Here is a 14,780-nt window from a genome sequence, read left to right on the forward strand (position 1 = left end):
TCCTGCCCTGGGATCCAGCCACTACCTTGCCAGGTCCAAGAGGTCGGTCTAACCACCTGAGCAACCCCGCCAGGCGTCCACTTCTTTTTAATCACTGAACCCTACCTGCCCCCACCCTGTCCCGCCATGGGTGTTTAAGGGCCTGGTACGCTCTTCTCTGTACAGTGTATTACGTGCATTTTGTGTCAACTTTTTTGTAATTGAAATTACTAAAAGGAAAAGCACTCGTCCTTCTGAGCTTGGAAGGTGCAGCCCGCAGTGGTTCCTGCAGGTGGCAGCCTGTGCTCTGACCACTGCCAGTGGCCAGCCGGACGTAGAAATACTTCCCGCAAATAAATCTTTCTTCCCCATTTTCCTTTTTCCAGGATTCGCGAACGTCCAGACAGGGAGGAATCGCCTGCATGGCATAGGTACTGAGGCGGTGGGCCACAGGGAGCGTTTTTTTTGTTTTGTTTTGGGGGTTTTTTGTTGTTTGCTTTTTGCGGCTTTTTAGACTTAAATCGCGTACACTTCTAGGAGCAATTGAAGAGGCGCCAGGCCACACTGGCAGGGGCGCCCCAGAGCACACAGCCGCGTGGCAGAGCCCGGGCCTGGCACCCGGTCCACGGGTGGTGCGGTGACTGGAGATGGAAGCCTCTGTCTGGAAGTCCCGAGTCCCTCCCTGGCCTCGGTGTTGACACTCCGACCCCCGAGGGCCCGATGCTCGTTTCTTTGTATTTCCGTTTTTAAAAATGCTGAGGTTTTGGCTAAGGCAGAGGCGAGGAACGGCGGGGAGGAGGGACGCGCAACCCTCGCAGAGCTGGGCCTTAGCAGCACTGTTTCGTCGCCCTGTGCCAGGCCGGGGGCGAAATTTCCATCCTGGGTATAGGCTCTCTGGGTCGCCGCCATGCTGGGGACCCCGGGGGGGGGGGGGGGGTTGTCCGCACGCGCGTCCTCGCAGCGGGACCCTGCCCAGCGCCAACAGCAGTCACACTACCGCCGCTGCCCGTTCCCAGTGTTAGACATTCGGGTGACATTTAATTCTGACACTAGGAACTGCTCCTTCGAAGCCGCCCGCAGTCTCACCCATCGCTGCCCCGCGACTCCCAAGTCCCTGGGCCCTAGAGGGTAGCGCATCCTGCGGAGTCGTGCCTTGCGCATGCGCAAAGCCCGGCTGCCGTTCCCAGCCACCCTTGCGGCGAGGCGCAGGGCTGGCTCATCAACCCCACCCTACCCTCCGTGGTGCTAGGGGCATGCGCAGATGCACGGCGGTGTCTATTCGGGCGTGTCCTATCCCCTGAGGGGAGCCTTGCACTGGTGCCGGGCGTGGCTCCCCGGGTCCCTGGGGAACAGTGTTGACTGTTCCCGCGGGGCACCGAGGCCGGCAGCCCCACACTCCCAGCACCGCTGACAGGGCCCTACGTGGGGGCTGTCCTCTCCCGGGGGGCCCGTGGCGGGCATGGTGGACTGTGGCTTACGGACGGTGCTCCCTCCCAAACTAATCGAGGTACTCGGGGGACAGGGGCGCGGGAACGAGCAGAGCAGCCAAACACGCAGGCTTCCAGGCACAGATCGGGGTCACAGGCAGATCCGGGCAAGGCTGGGGCTCGTGCAGAGACGTTGGAGACTGGAGGTGATTGTGTCTTCTCAGGGGTCTCCCCCAAGTTACTAGTCACAGAGGGACAGTGGCTTCTTGCCAGTGGAGAACCTCGTGCCCACCCCTCGGCCCGCCGTGTCCCCTCCTTCCCTCCCTCCCTAAGATCATCCTCGGGTGAGGATTAAAAATAAATAACGTGCAGAACTACACGTCTGTGTCTTGCCCTGCTGCTGTGGGACAGGGTCCCTCGTCTCCCCACCAGGAAAGGCGGGGACCCCTCTGCTGGTCTCCCAATTCACATCAGCCTGCATCTCGTCAAGGTTGCCCTTTGTAGTTGGAACAAGTTGAAGCACTGACTTTTCCACGCTTTTCTGTGGGTGGATTCCTAAGGCGAGACCCACCAGCAGAACTTTCTCTTTCAGGCTGTATGAGTTTTATTTACTGAGCAGACTGCTGGAATAGGAGTTTCCCTCTTTGTGCCCAATATCCCTAGAGAAAAATGGTTGTACTCTACGAATGCTCAAAATAATGCCAAGTTTGGTTTGCTTTATGCTTGACCACAACCTTCAGTTACAGCTTTTTGTTTCATTTACTGGGTGTCTAATTGCCTTCATGTTTTCTTTTGGGCAAAAGAGCACAGTTCCTCCACCACCTACTCACTGTGACCCCGCCCCTCTCACAAAAGCTTGCCCGGGGTGCCCGTTTCCCTGCGTCGTCTGTCTCAGAGCTGCCGCTCACTGCTGGCTGGACCCTGCTTCCTGAGTCCGGGAGTCCTCGGTGGTCTGCTGGCAAACACCACACGCATGGCTGAGAAAGGGACATCTGCACATCTCCAAAAAGGCCTTCCGTTTGCCCTCCTCACTGGGCACAGGTTTCTGGAGCCCACGTCTTCCTCCAGGACTTAAAGGCACAGGTCCATTCTGTCATCATCTAGCTGTTGACAGTTTGATGGTCACTCCTTTGCAGGAGTCACAGGTTTTCTCTCCAGATGCTTTTAAATCTTGTCTTTATCCCTAGTATTCTGAAATGCCACAAGAACGAATCTAGATGGGGATCTTTAGTCACCTTGCTCTGTGTTTGCGGGCCTTTCACCTTCTGTGATTGTTGTTTTTGAGGACCGTCTCTGTCCTCTGTTTGGAACTCCCGTGACCCTGTGGTTGTGGGAGTCCTGGACTGGCCCCCTGCTGCTCCTACCGTTTCTCACGGCCCTCCCCTCTGCTGGCCCTCCTGTTTTTCTTTCTTGGGCATTTCTATGTCCCGGATAGTTGTTTGGCTTCACTCTTTAGTCTTTCTATTAACCCTTTTATGTCCACCACTTTTTTAAGAAAAAGTTAATTTTCTGTAGAGAGAGAAAGAAGGGTGGAGAGAGGGGAGCATGATTTCTCTGGTTGAGGCCTGTCTGCGCCCTGACCAGGGATTGAACCTGCAACTCTGGTGCATCAGCATAATGCTCTAAGCAACCGAGCCCCTGAGCCAGGCTCCACCATTCACTTTTTAAAAGTCTCTTTTTCTGTCCTGACTGGTGTGGCTTAGTGGGTTGGGCATTGTCCTGCAAACTGAAAGGTCAGCAGTTTAATTCCTGTCCAGGTTCCCCCTCGAGAGGCAACCGATCAGTGTTTCTCTCTCCAACATCGGTGTTTCTTTCCTTATTTCCCTTCCCTTTTCTCTAAAAGTAAATAAAATATTTAAAAATAATAATAACAAAATAAAAGTCTCCAATGAACTTTATTGAGATTTAATTTATGTGCAGCGAAATGGTCCCCTTCTCAGCGTCAGTTCTGATGAGTCTTGACAATTGCACACACCGTGTCATGGCCGCCACGACTGTTTGTTCCACAGGTTTCCCTGGGTCCCTCCCTGCCACTCCAGCCTCAGCCCGGGGCAGCCGGCGCCCTGCTCCGTCATCACAGACTTTCTGGACGGCTGTGCTCAGCAAACGTCTGGGAGACTCACCCTCGTCTGGCGCCTGCTGGTGGCTGATTCCCTTGGTGCTGCTGAGGACTGGTCCACTGGGTGGACCCACCACCACCTATCTGTTCCCAGCCAAGGCATGCAGGCTCTCTGGGCCATTTCTGCACAGTGCTGCACAAACATCCATGCACAAGTCTTCGTGTTTCGCTTGGGCAAGCGCCTATGAGTGGGACAGCTAGGCTGCCTGGGTGCACATGTGTAGCCATGTGAGAGGCCACTGGCCCGCTTTCTCCACTGTCCTGTCTGTATTCCCACCAGAGAAAGGGGGTGAGAGTCTTGTGTGCCCAGAGCCTTGCCCACCACACACTGTGTCAGAACGTCCCAGATTGTTCCAGGGAACTCAGCTTCTGTGACTGGCCCCTGTCCTCCACGGCAAGGTCAGGGCTCAGGTGTTGGCTTGGTTTTCCAGAGGTGCTAAAGGGGAGGGGTGCTGGAGACCTCCACACGCCAGACTGAGGAAGGGCTCACTGAGAAACCCAGGCCCCCTCCAGGAGCCCTACCTTTGCATCAGTTCTTTGGAGAAGCCCTGTCTGGCTTGGGACAGGGAGCTGAGCGGCTGCCGGCTGCTGCAGCCTGGGCGTGGGAGGCAGCAGCTGTTCCCACCCCACTGCACAGCCCTGCCCCACCTGCAGGGCCTATTCTGGGGCTGCTTCCTCCCCGCGCCTCCTACCGCTTTCCTCCTCCCCCACTCACTTGAAATCTCATCTCCTGATGCCTCTCTTCCCACTCCCCACCTGCCTTCTGTACTTCTCTGCCAATCATTTCCACTCGGCCTTGGGGGGAAGGGAAGGAACTGTGTGCTGACTCCCTCACTGAGGGCGTGAGACTACAAACAGTGTATATGGTTTCCACTTTTATAAAAGTATATGTAAGTAAACTTGGCAAAGTGACAAAACAGACATAAAAACGTTTACAAAGTTTATTTGGTTATGAGGGGGGGCGGTTTGCACAGCAGTTGAAGCCTCCAGCGCAGAAACAGGAGTTTCTTTGTGGGTGCCCCCCACCCCCTTTCCCCAGGAGGACAGGGACCCCATGTGGGCAGAAGGCAGGCTGTTGCCGGAGCCTCTGGGTAACTTTCCTTCACGGGCCTCTCTACTCAGCTGGCCCTGCCTCCTGGTCTCTGCCGACATCTGATCCACAGGCAAAAAGCCTGGGCTCAGGTTTCCCAGCCAGTCTCTCTCCCCCAGAAGGAGTCTGCTCGCAACAGAAAGGCCCAGGTGGAGGGTGAGTGCACCCAGAGCAAAGGGCGTGGTCTCCGGGGTGCTCCCAGGATGGGTGCTGTCCTGGTCTCTGCTTGGGCCTGCAGCCTGGGAGCGGAACTCTGGCCTACGGGTTTCTGCCCCCAAGCCCCCACTCCAGGCAGGCTGCAGGCGTGACTCCTGCCTCAGTTTCCCTGACTATGAAATGATACTGCTCCAGTCTGCTCAGCAGCAGGGAGAAGAGAGAAACTCAGGGACAGACACAGGGGGACTTGCAGCCCAGCACCCACCCGGCCCGGCTGTCAGAATGCAGGCAAACAGGCCCTGTGTCCACCTTCTCATGGGAGACCCAGGCAGGGGTTCTGGGGTCACAGCCGGCACAACCGTCCATCTGAGTCTTTCCAAAAACAGAACTCGAAAGAAGACATCTGAGCCGTTCTAAACAGACAACCTGTTCACAGCGGTGGCCCGGCTCTGACAAAGGCCTGCACACACTCCGGGGTCTGCTGGGATTGAGGGTTATTTCCAGGTGCTGCTTCTGCATGTTTCCAAATGAGGGACCTGCCAGGCACCCACCCTGGGAACCCGGGCTGGTTTACGCCCAAGCTGTATGGACTTGGCCCAGAACCAGCCTGCCTCACCTGCCCCCAGCTGGCTAGCTCCAGGCCCACTCCAGACTCTGGTGGGCTTCGGTCTGGGATGGCAGGCCCTATTCCCAGAGCTGGCCCGCCACCCTCTGACATCTCCCCAAGTTCCTGGCACAGCTGCCGGCAGCAGTTCCTACTGTTCTCATTACCCTTTTTCAATAAAGGGAGTTGTCTGCAGGATGCGCCCCCAGGGCCAGACACTGCAGAGCCATCATCTCCCAATTCTCACTGGGCCCTTGGACGCAGACAGGTTGTTCCTGTATTCAAGGGCAGTTGTGTGGGCTCAGAGAGGCTCAGTCGTCAGTCACGGTCACACAGCTCCAGCTGGCTGCCACCCCACCTCTTCCCATTAACTCCTCGGGGCAAATAACACAATGTGTGCTTTTCCATCTGTAACACCCAGTATCTTACTCCACACCCAAGGGCAAAGGTGTGAAAGGGGATCTCTTTGTAGAAAAAGTTTGGGTGTGTTTCTTCTCTGCCTTCTGCTGTGTTCTTCCTTAGCTCTTTGTAAATAATTGAGTTGCAGTTCTGTTCGTTCATATGATACATATATGTATATGTGAAGCCCATTTACTTATCTGTGTAGCGCATGCAGAGATCTATGGGGTCTATGAATGTATTATTTGAATACATAATATATACTTAGTCATGTTTTAATAAGAAATGTTTTAAATATAATGATTCTTCATATAATCACATTAAAGCAAACATTTATCATAAAGATAATCTGTTGATCTAAAATTGATCATAACATAAGAATTGGATACATGAGTGTGGAGGCTAAAAAGTCCGAGACTGCAGCCAGTGAGCTGGAGACCCTGGGGAGCCAGCAACGTCAGCTCCAGCCCGAGTCCGAAGGCAGGAGGAGACCCGCATCCCAGGTCAGAGACAGGGAGGCAGGAGAGTCCTGTCCCACTCGGCCTCCACTCCACTGTGGCCTCCAGTGGTCTGGGTGAGGCCGACCCACGCTGGGGCCGGACATCTCCTTGACTCAATCTATTGAACCAAATGTTCACCTTATCCAGAAAAACCCCCAAGAACAACGTCTGAGAAATATCTGGGCAACCCATGGCCCAGCCCAGTCAGCTGGTAAAATTAAACAGCCTGCCATCTGTCTGGGTCTGCCCAGGACCGTCCGCTGTTGTCTGCGTTTGGAGGACCAGCCAAGTGTCCTCACAGCCCAGCCAGGGATGCAGCCTGTCTGTTACTGCACCGACAATGTCAGGATGGGCACCTTGGCAGGAAGGGCCCATCATGTCTCCTTCCCTTGGGTTTTGGAGGGGTCTGTGAGGCCATGGGGCACGAGTCCCTCCACGTGCCCACCAACACGCAGTGCCATCTCCTTTCTGACTGTTGGATGGGGTACCGGGTATGGAGTTGCTCTAACTGGAGTGTCTCTGATTACTGAAGAGCTTCAGCGTCTCTTTATACTCTGGGTGTGCATCCAGGTGACTCCTGTGGACTGCCCGTCCACCTCTTTTGCCCCATTTTCTATTCCCTTCCTTTTTCTTGTTGAATTGCAGAAGCTTCTTGCTTATTCTAAATGGTAGCCCCTTGTCTGTTTAAAATTTTTTTAATATTGATTTTAAAGAGAGAGGGAGAGAAACACTGATCTGTTGTTCTACATATTGACATATCATTGGTTGATTCCTGTCTATGCCCCGATTGGGGCTGAGCCCACGACCCTGGTGTGTCAGGATGACGCTCTCACTCACAGAGCTACCTGGCCAGGGGCCCACCCTGTGTACATTTTAAATGTTGCAAAGATCTCTTGCTGGTCACTAGGCTGCTGGCTGGTTCATGGAACCTCTGACTGAACAGACATCTTTCATTGTGATAAAATCAGAGCCTCCGTGTTGCGCCATGAGGCTTGTGCCTTTGAAGTCATAACGAGTCCTCCCTGCCCTGTGAGAGTGTCCCCTTCAGTGTTTCCTTATGCGTCACGGTGTCCCTTTTCATTTAGATTTCCATTCACTTGGAATAGAGTTTTATTTCTTTAAAAATATTAGTAGTCAGTTCAGGATAGTAAAATCAAGAGGCATATTACAACACCTTTCTGTACTTGAACATTTCCACACTTTTTTAAAAGGCTGTATTTACTCATTCTTAGAGAGAGGGGGAGGGAGAAAAGGAGAGAAACATTGATGTGGGAAACATTGATCAGATTGGTTGTCTCTTGCACACCCCCAGCCAAGGACTTGGCCCCAAAATGGGCATGTGCCCTGACAGGGAACTGAACTGGCGACCTTTCGGTTCGCTGACAGGTGTTCAATCCACTGAGCCACACCAGCCAGGGCCATTTCCAAACTTAACATTTCTAAAAGTATTGAGTTCGTTGTGCAAAATACAGATGTTGTCAAAATAAGAAAACCAAATCACGATGTCCCTGTGTGGACAGACCACTAGCAAGATTTTCCTGTGCCTTGCACACATGGAGTCGCACAGCACACATGTGTTTCAGGGAACAGCTCATCACTTCCTGAGCACACTTCCTACCCTGGTCTCTGGGACGCTGTAGGTGCGGTGCTCTTCTTGGAGGACACTCTTTGCCCTTAGAACTGCCTCTCCCCTCCTGTGTTTAACCAGTGACCTACCAGGCTCCTGGCCAAGTTCCCTACAGTGATCAGTTCACTGGGACAAGTGGTCACCTGAAAATTCCTTCCCCTGCCTTGGCCTCCTCCTGAGGGGCTGGACCAGGCACTCTCCAAGTATTCATGGCTGTGCTCAAGTGCCTAGCAAAGGTAAGGTACCAGGTGGACTCACTGAAACCAAGTCACTGGTACAGAGCAGTTCCAGCCAGTTCCGTCCAGATGGATCCAGATGAAGCCAACACAAACCAATGGAAGCCAGTCAGGTGGACTTGGGATGAACTCTGGGAGGAGGAGGTATAATAGCTGGTCCAGTGGCCTGGTCTTTGTCCAGAGCCCAGGTGAGTGGGGGGGTTATTCCTAGGACCCTCAGGATTTTGCTGAGTCCCTGTCATTATCTGGCATCTACCAGGGTTCTGGGAACTCCACCAGAATCTTGTCTCCTCCCCCTACCTTAGGTCATGAGGTTTTGCATCTTGCTCATTCACTGTTGCTGAACTTTAAAAAAAAAAAGTTTTCTTGGGTCATTTTGTAATATGGGGAGAAAGATTCATTCTGTGATATTTCCAGTGCAGAATCCCGACCCGGAATTTCCAGCAACACCTGCACCTCGGTTCACTAGAAATAGCCTTCCAGCCAGGAAAGAAGTGTTACATTTTCTAGTAGCCTCACTAAAAAAAAAAAAAAAAAAAGGCAAAATTAACTTGATAATATATTTTACTTAATCAAATATCCCGAATATTTAAAATTAACACAAAGTTTTAGCGCACTGAGACACTTCGCCGTTGTTCTTTTCCAGTCTTACACACCGTGTGGGGGATTTCATCCACAGCACTTCCCGGCTGGGGCCGCGGCTCCGCCAACGCTCACCAGTTACCAGCGGCTGCGAGACGCTGCCACGGCCAGCTCTACAGTGGGTCAGGACCGCTCCTCTACCCAATCCCCTTCCCCGCAGCGCCAGAAAAGAGGCTCCCCGCCCCTCCACTCCAGTTCAACACCAGCCCCGCCGGAAAATGAGCCCGTTCGACACACCCGGGAGGAGACTTCCGTGCGCTCCGACACGGCGCTGGTTACAGACCCCGTGAGGGCACAACTGAGTCGCAAAACCCACGCCGCTGCCGTGAATAAACGTGTCCTCATCTGAGGGCTGCGCAAAGCTCCAATCAGGGGCGGGCGGACTCGGCGGGCCTAATCAGCTCCCCGACGCCCGGGAGCCCGTTCCCTCCTTCGTAACGTGAGCGTAAGAAGTAGTAGCGTCCTGTCTACCCCGCAATACAGTCGTGAAAATCCAAGGGAGGCGTGGTGTGGGTCGGTCAGAACCGCAGGAGCAGCGTCCGGAACCCGGCTCGGGGCCGTGGGGCCGCAGACCCCGGTCCGGTGCCCGGCAGGGGTCCCTCCTCAGGGCGCGCACCGCTGGGGGCCGGCTGGGGTTCGGGCAGCTAGGAGGCCACGCCGGTGGCGGAGCGAGGGCGGCGGTGAGCACTGGACTGGACGTGAAGCAGTGCATGCTGGTGCCCTCGGGAGACCTGGTACTCTCCGACTCACTGCCCCGCCCTACCGCCCTCTCCTTTCCTACCTCCCACTCCGCACGTTTCCCCGCCCCTGCGAGTCAGCCTCCGCTCGTGATTGGCCACACTTCTAGTAGTTGCCTCCGCATTGGTCCAGGGCTTCAGGTGGCGTGGTCGGTATTGGTTAACGTCATCATTGCTCCCGCCCCTGGCTCCGGGTGCAGCGCGCGATTGGCAGGCGCTGGAGCGGTCTGCTCCTGGGGCCGGGCCTGGGCGGTGCGGACTAGGCCTCTGGTGGCGGCGGTGGCGCGAGGCAGGTAAGGTCCCGGGCAGGGTTGGGGGTCAGGGCCTGGCTCGCGTACGGCCGCGGGGATAGGGTGGGCCGGGCGCCCACACGGCCTGTGGGGGAGCTGCAGGGACGCACCGAGTTGCGGACTCCGCCTGGGCCGCCAACGACAGGCGCCCCCGCCTCAGCGCGCGCGGTGTTCGCGGCCCGCGGCCGCTCAGCTGGGGCGCCCAGCCTCTGTGGGTCCCTCCGTCCCTCCGCTCGCCCCCCAGCCTCCGGGAGCCTGTGGGGTCAGCTGGTTCCTGGCGGCGTTGGCGTTGGCGTCCGGCACTCACCGCCCCCGGTCCCCGCACGGGCGGTGCTGAGTTCTGCGGAGCCGCCCCTAGTTACTGGCTGGAGTAGTTTCCTTCCCTTTATACCGCGTCCTAGTGTGCCCTGCGCTTCGCACTCGCTGTTATCTCGGCCCCCGGCGTGCTCTCCGCAGTCTTATCTCTGCGCCAGCGTTTCGGTCCACTCCCGGAAGGTGTCCTCAGGCTGTCTTCTGATAACCTAGTTGCCTTGTCTTCAGCCTCCCAGCGCCCGGTCGGTGTCCCCCCCCCCCCCGCAAAAGTCAGCAGCACGTTCTTGTTGCCCAGCGGCGGGAGCGTCTCGTTCCCCCAGTGCGTGGTCCCGTTCCTGCGCGAGCGACGCGCGACCCGCGCTTTCTCGTCTTGGGCGCCGACGCCGTGTGGCTGGAGCCCTGCGGGGTCCTGGGCGTGGGTGCGAGGCTTTGCGGGGTTCAGGCACCCTGCCCCGGCCTCCGCCCTAGTCCAGTCCCGTCCCCTGTCTTGGCCTCTGCAGCGGCTGGGCTGGTGCTGCTCTAGGTGCAGGCAGTTCACCACGGACCGACGCTTTGACCAGCCCCGGTAGCGCATGCGCAGTGCTCTCAACTGTCAGCGCCCCACGGGACCCCACTCCCACTGCTGCGCTTCCCGTGTGTGAACGTGAGGGACTCAGACTACACGTGCCCTTTTGTGTCTGGCCTCTTTCTCTCAGCATCATGTCTTCAGGATGCCCCCAGGTTGTACATGTGTCTCCTTCGGCTGTCTTACTTGGCTGAGTGGCACCTGGCTGTGGGAATGCACTCTCGACCTGCGCATCCCTGACTTTGTTAGCAGACGGTCACGTTGTCTCCGCCTTTGCCGGCCAGGAGCCCCTGTTCTTTGGTTGTTACTTCACTCTCTTGATGGTGTCCTTTCAGGCACTGAAGGGTTTTTTTGTTTGTTTGTTTGTTTGTTTTTTATGGTTTTGGCTTTTACGATTAGGCCTTTGATCCATTCTGAGTTAATTTTCTGTGTATGGGGTGAGGTGGGGGTCCAGCTTCATTCTTTTGCACATGGACGTCCAGTTGTCCCAGCTCCATCGTTGAAGAGACTGTTTTTTGCCCCATTGAGGGGGCTTGGCCTGCAGGTAGAAAATCAGCCGATGATGAATATAGGGGTTTATTTCTGGATCCCAGTTGGCTGTCAGTCAGCCAGTCTACCCTTATGCCAGCTAACAGAGTTTTGTGGTAAGTTTTGAAATTGGGAATTGAGTCTTCTACCTGTTTCTCAAGATTGTCTTTGGCTGTTTGGGACCCATTTAGTTGCAAGTGAATTTAAGGATTAGTTTTGCTGTGTCTGTGAGAAAGGCCCTGGGGGCGTGGATGGGCTGTGCTGACTGTGGAGCGCGGGCTGGCAGTGCTCATCCTCCCGCCTGCCGGCTGTCTTCTGTTTAACGGCGTTTCCTCTGCTGTGGTTTATTTAACAAGGTGTCATCCCGGCAGGGGTGTCCAGCCTCCTGGCGTCTCCGGGCCACACTGGAAGGAGAGAGTTGTCTCGGGCCACACGTTGAATGCACAAACACTAATGAAAACGCATGTGCGAGAACTGGGTCTGAAGTAGACGTGTGGCTTGTGTGGGGCCTTCACAGCCCTCCTGGGCCACGGGCCAGACGCCCCTGCCGCATGGTTTTCTGGGCCCCAGGCTGGCACCTCCATGGTTAAATGTATTCTGAGTCTGTTGGTCTTTTTGATGCTGTTATAAGAGGAACTGTTTTCTTAATTATATTTTCAGATTATTCATTGTTAGTGTATAGAAATGCAGCTGATTTTCGTGTGTTGACCTTTCATCATGTAACTGTGCACAGTGTTTCTTAACTGTAATAGTTTTTTGTGTATTCTTCAGGATTTCCTAAAGATGAGACCATGGCACCTGTGATAAGGGAGCTTTATTTCTTTCCAGTTTGGGGGCCTTAAGTTTCCTCTTCTGGAGCCCCACCACAGTGCTGGGGGGCAGTGGCGAGCGCAGCGTCCTGGGCTTGCTCCTGACCTTCCAGGGAAGCTCCTGGTCTTTCCCCTCAGGCTCAGAGGCTCACCATGGGTTTACAACATTTTATTTATTTATTTTTAGAGAGGGAGGAAGGGAGGGAGCAAGAGAGAGAAACGTGAATGGGTGGTTGCTGCTCACATGACCCCCACTGGGGACCTGGCCTACAACCCAGGCAGCACCCTGACTGGGAATCCAATCAGTGACCCTTTGGTTCTCAGTCCGGTGCTCACTCCCCTGAGTCACACCAGCCAGTCGCTGTGGGGTTTTAGTAATGGCTCTGGTCGGCTGAGGGAGTTTCCCTCTAATTCTAGTTTGTTGAGTGTTTTTATCACGGAAGAAAGTGTTCTTGCCCACCTGAGAAGACCGTGAGGCTCTGCCCGACTGCTTCTCTCACAGACTCCCCTCATTCCACCCCTCCTGCGTGCAGGTCCATCCCGCCCCCTCGACACAGGACCACTCTCCTGTCTCAGGGCGACCCTGGTGTCTCTCAGCACTCCTCACTGCACGGCGGGGTCCCGGGTTTCCCAGCCTGTCAGTTTTCAGCCGTCCATTTGTCCTGTAGCTCCATTTCCTACCACTGTCTATTCTCCCGAGGGTTTTGTTCTTTGGGGTTTGTGTGTATATGTATGTATAGACGTGTCTATATGTGTGTGTGTGTCTTTTAAGAAGCCCCACTTGAGAGCGTGTCTGGGAGAGAGCGGCAGCCAACAGCGCCTGTGCTCTGTCCACCGTGTCCATCCGGGAGTCCCTGTGTGGTCCCTTCTCAGAGCCTCTGGTGTCTGACCCGCTGTCTGCTCCTCCCTGTCGGCTCCTGCCCTGAGTTTATGACGGTCCAGTAGTCTCAGATTCTGCAGATGGCTGTTTGGGGTTGGCTGGCAGGAAATGCCAGGCCACCCTTTGGGCAGGAGAGGTGGTGCAGGATGAAGCTGTCTGTCAGCCTCTTAGGTGAGGCAGAGCCCTGAGTGCAGTGCTGCCCCTCAGCCACTGCTGCTTTGCACCCAGTGGCCGGTTGCAGGGCAGAAGGAGGGGCCACAGGTGGGCTCCTGGGCAGGTTGGAAGTAAGCAGTGATGGGGGCCACGCACAGCTGAGGCTTGTGCAGGACGGGCCTGGGCTGCAAGTGTGCCTGGCTAGTGTGCCAGGCGAGGCTGTGCTCCCGGCCACCTGCGGGGCAGTGTTGTGCAGTTGATTGGAAACTCTCATTTTCTTCTCCCCCATTTTCTAAATTTGGAACTCATTGCTGTTTTAACTGCTCACCAGACTTGATTTTCAGACGAAGGAGACTAGGCTAGCCCAGACCCTGTGGGTCCGTGTGTGAAACCACTGGGCCAGCCAGACCTGGGGGAGCAGAGGGAGAACACAGGTGACCAGCGCTCACACAGCCTTGTACTGTCACACGCTGCTTCATCCGCGCCTCGTGGCTCCTTGCTGGCTTACAGTTCGAGTTCTATTTATGATGAGGCATGCTGGTTGGCTGGCCACCCTGTCTCCCGTTTAGTTGTGTGGGGACACTCGGCCAGTGGGCACCTCTGGGGACTGTTGTTCAGGAGGTGAGAGCTGGGTTGCGGGTGCTTTCTGACAGTGGTGCTGGGCGCCCTGCAGGCCCCAGACTGTGTTGTGGGCGAGGAGGCGCAGGTCAGTCTCAGTGGGCGCACCGGGCTCCCAAGGGCTGCGGCCTGAGGACAGAGCTGCCTGCTCTGGCCCTGGACCTTCGGTCTCCTTGGTACAGTCTCTGTCGAAGTGACTGGAGGATGCAAGCTCTGTCTGGGCAGGAAAAAGATTGATTCGGTGATTTCTTTACTCATTCCTCAGGTCGCAGACCTTTTTAGCCAGGTGCCTTGTCTTTGGGGGGACAAGCACTACAGGGGTGGTGGGGAGATGGCATTCACCTCACCAGGGCAGATGCAGTGCTGCCACTGCGGTCCCCCATGTCACCCAAGTAAGCTGGGGTCCTGGCTAGGAGCGCCGGGAACCGGCTCCGGGCCCAGGGTGTGGGAGGCCAGTGCTCCGGGAGACTGGGCTGCTGTTATGTAAACAGATACAGTGGCCCCACCCCTTCCTGCTGTTCCATCACTTCCAAGAAAAGGAAAGAGACATCACATCTTGGCAAGAAGACGTCTTTCTGTGCAGAGTTGCTGCTGAAAATAGCAGACTTCTATTTTTTTATTCTGTTGTTCTAGTTATTTCAAAATGTGTCTTATGACAGCGGTGTTTGTGACAGCGGTTCTCCCTGTGCAGGCTAAGGTGTGTGAGCGCATGCACCTGCCGGCTGGCGCGGCAGGATGAGGTGCTGGGTCTTCCCAGGGGTCGCAGTGCCTGCTGGCTTGCTGAGAGCTCTTTGCACAGTGAGGGCAACAGCCAAAAGGGCCCAGCAGCCTGGTGCCCGCACTGCCTCACATCAAACAACTATTTTTTCTTTTTTTTAAAGCTTTAGAAAATTTAATTTTAGAGAGAGGGGAAGGGAGGGAGAAAGAGAGGGGAGAAACATCAGTATGTGGTTGCTTCTCATGTGGCCCCCACTGGGGACCTGGCCTGCAACCCAGGTGTGTGCCCTGACTGGGAATCAAACTGGCGACACTGGATTACAGCCCATGCTCAGTCCACTGAGCCATACCAGCCAGGGCTTATTTTGTCTTTTTGAAAGTAATATTTATTC

At 55.4% G+C, this 14,780-nt stretch overlaps 1 protein-coding gene across 8 annotated transcripts in view; it reads left to right on the top strand.

The window, feature by feature from the left end:
• The first annotated feature begins 9,708 nt into the window (after positions 1-9,708).
• The window catches only part of SUN1 (Sad1 and UNC84 domain containing 1), a 42,543-nt gene continuing 37,471 nt past the window's right edge, over positions 9,709-14,780 (top strand). For 6 of the 8 annotated variants that reach the window (XR_008390028.1, XM_037137861.2, XM_053656951.1 and 3 more), the window contains exon 1: positions 9,709-9,809. The gene's annotated coding sequence lies outside the window, so the exon portion shown is untranslated. Of the gene's footprint in view, positions 9,810-13,651; positions 13,675-14,780 lie in introns of those variants that run through there. The other 2 variants (XM_053656952.1, XM_053656950.1) reach the window with 2 other exon arrangements.

This window comes from Artibeus jamaicensis, unplaced genomic scaffold (assembly GCF_021234435.1).
Source record: "Artibeus jamaicensis isolate MK-2021 breed Jamaican fruit bat unplaced genomic scaffold, CSHL_Jam_final scaffold_3151, whole genome shotgun sequence".
In the NCBI taxonomy this organism is placed as follows: Eukaryota; Metazoa; Chordata; class Mammalia; order Chiroptera; family Phyllostomidae; genus Artibeus; species Artibeus jamaicensis.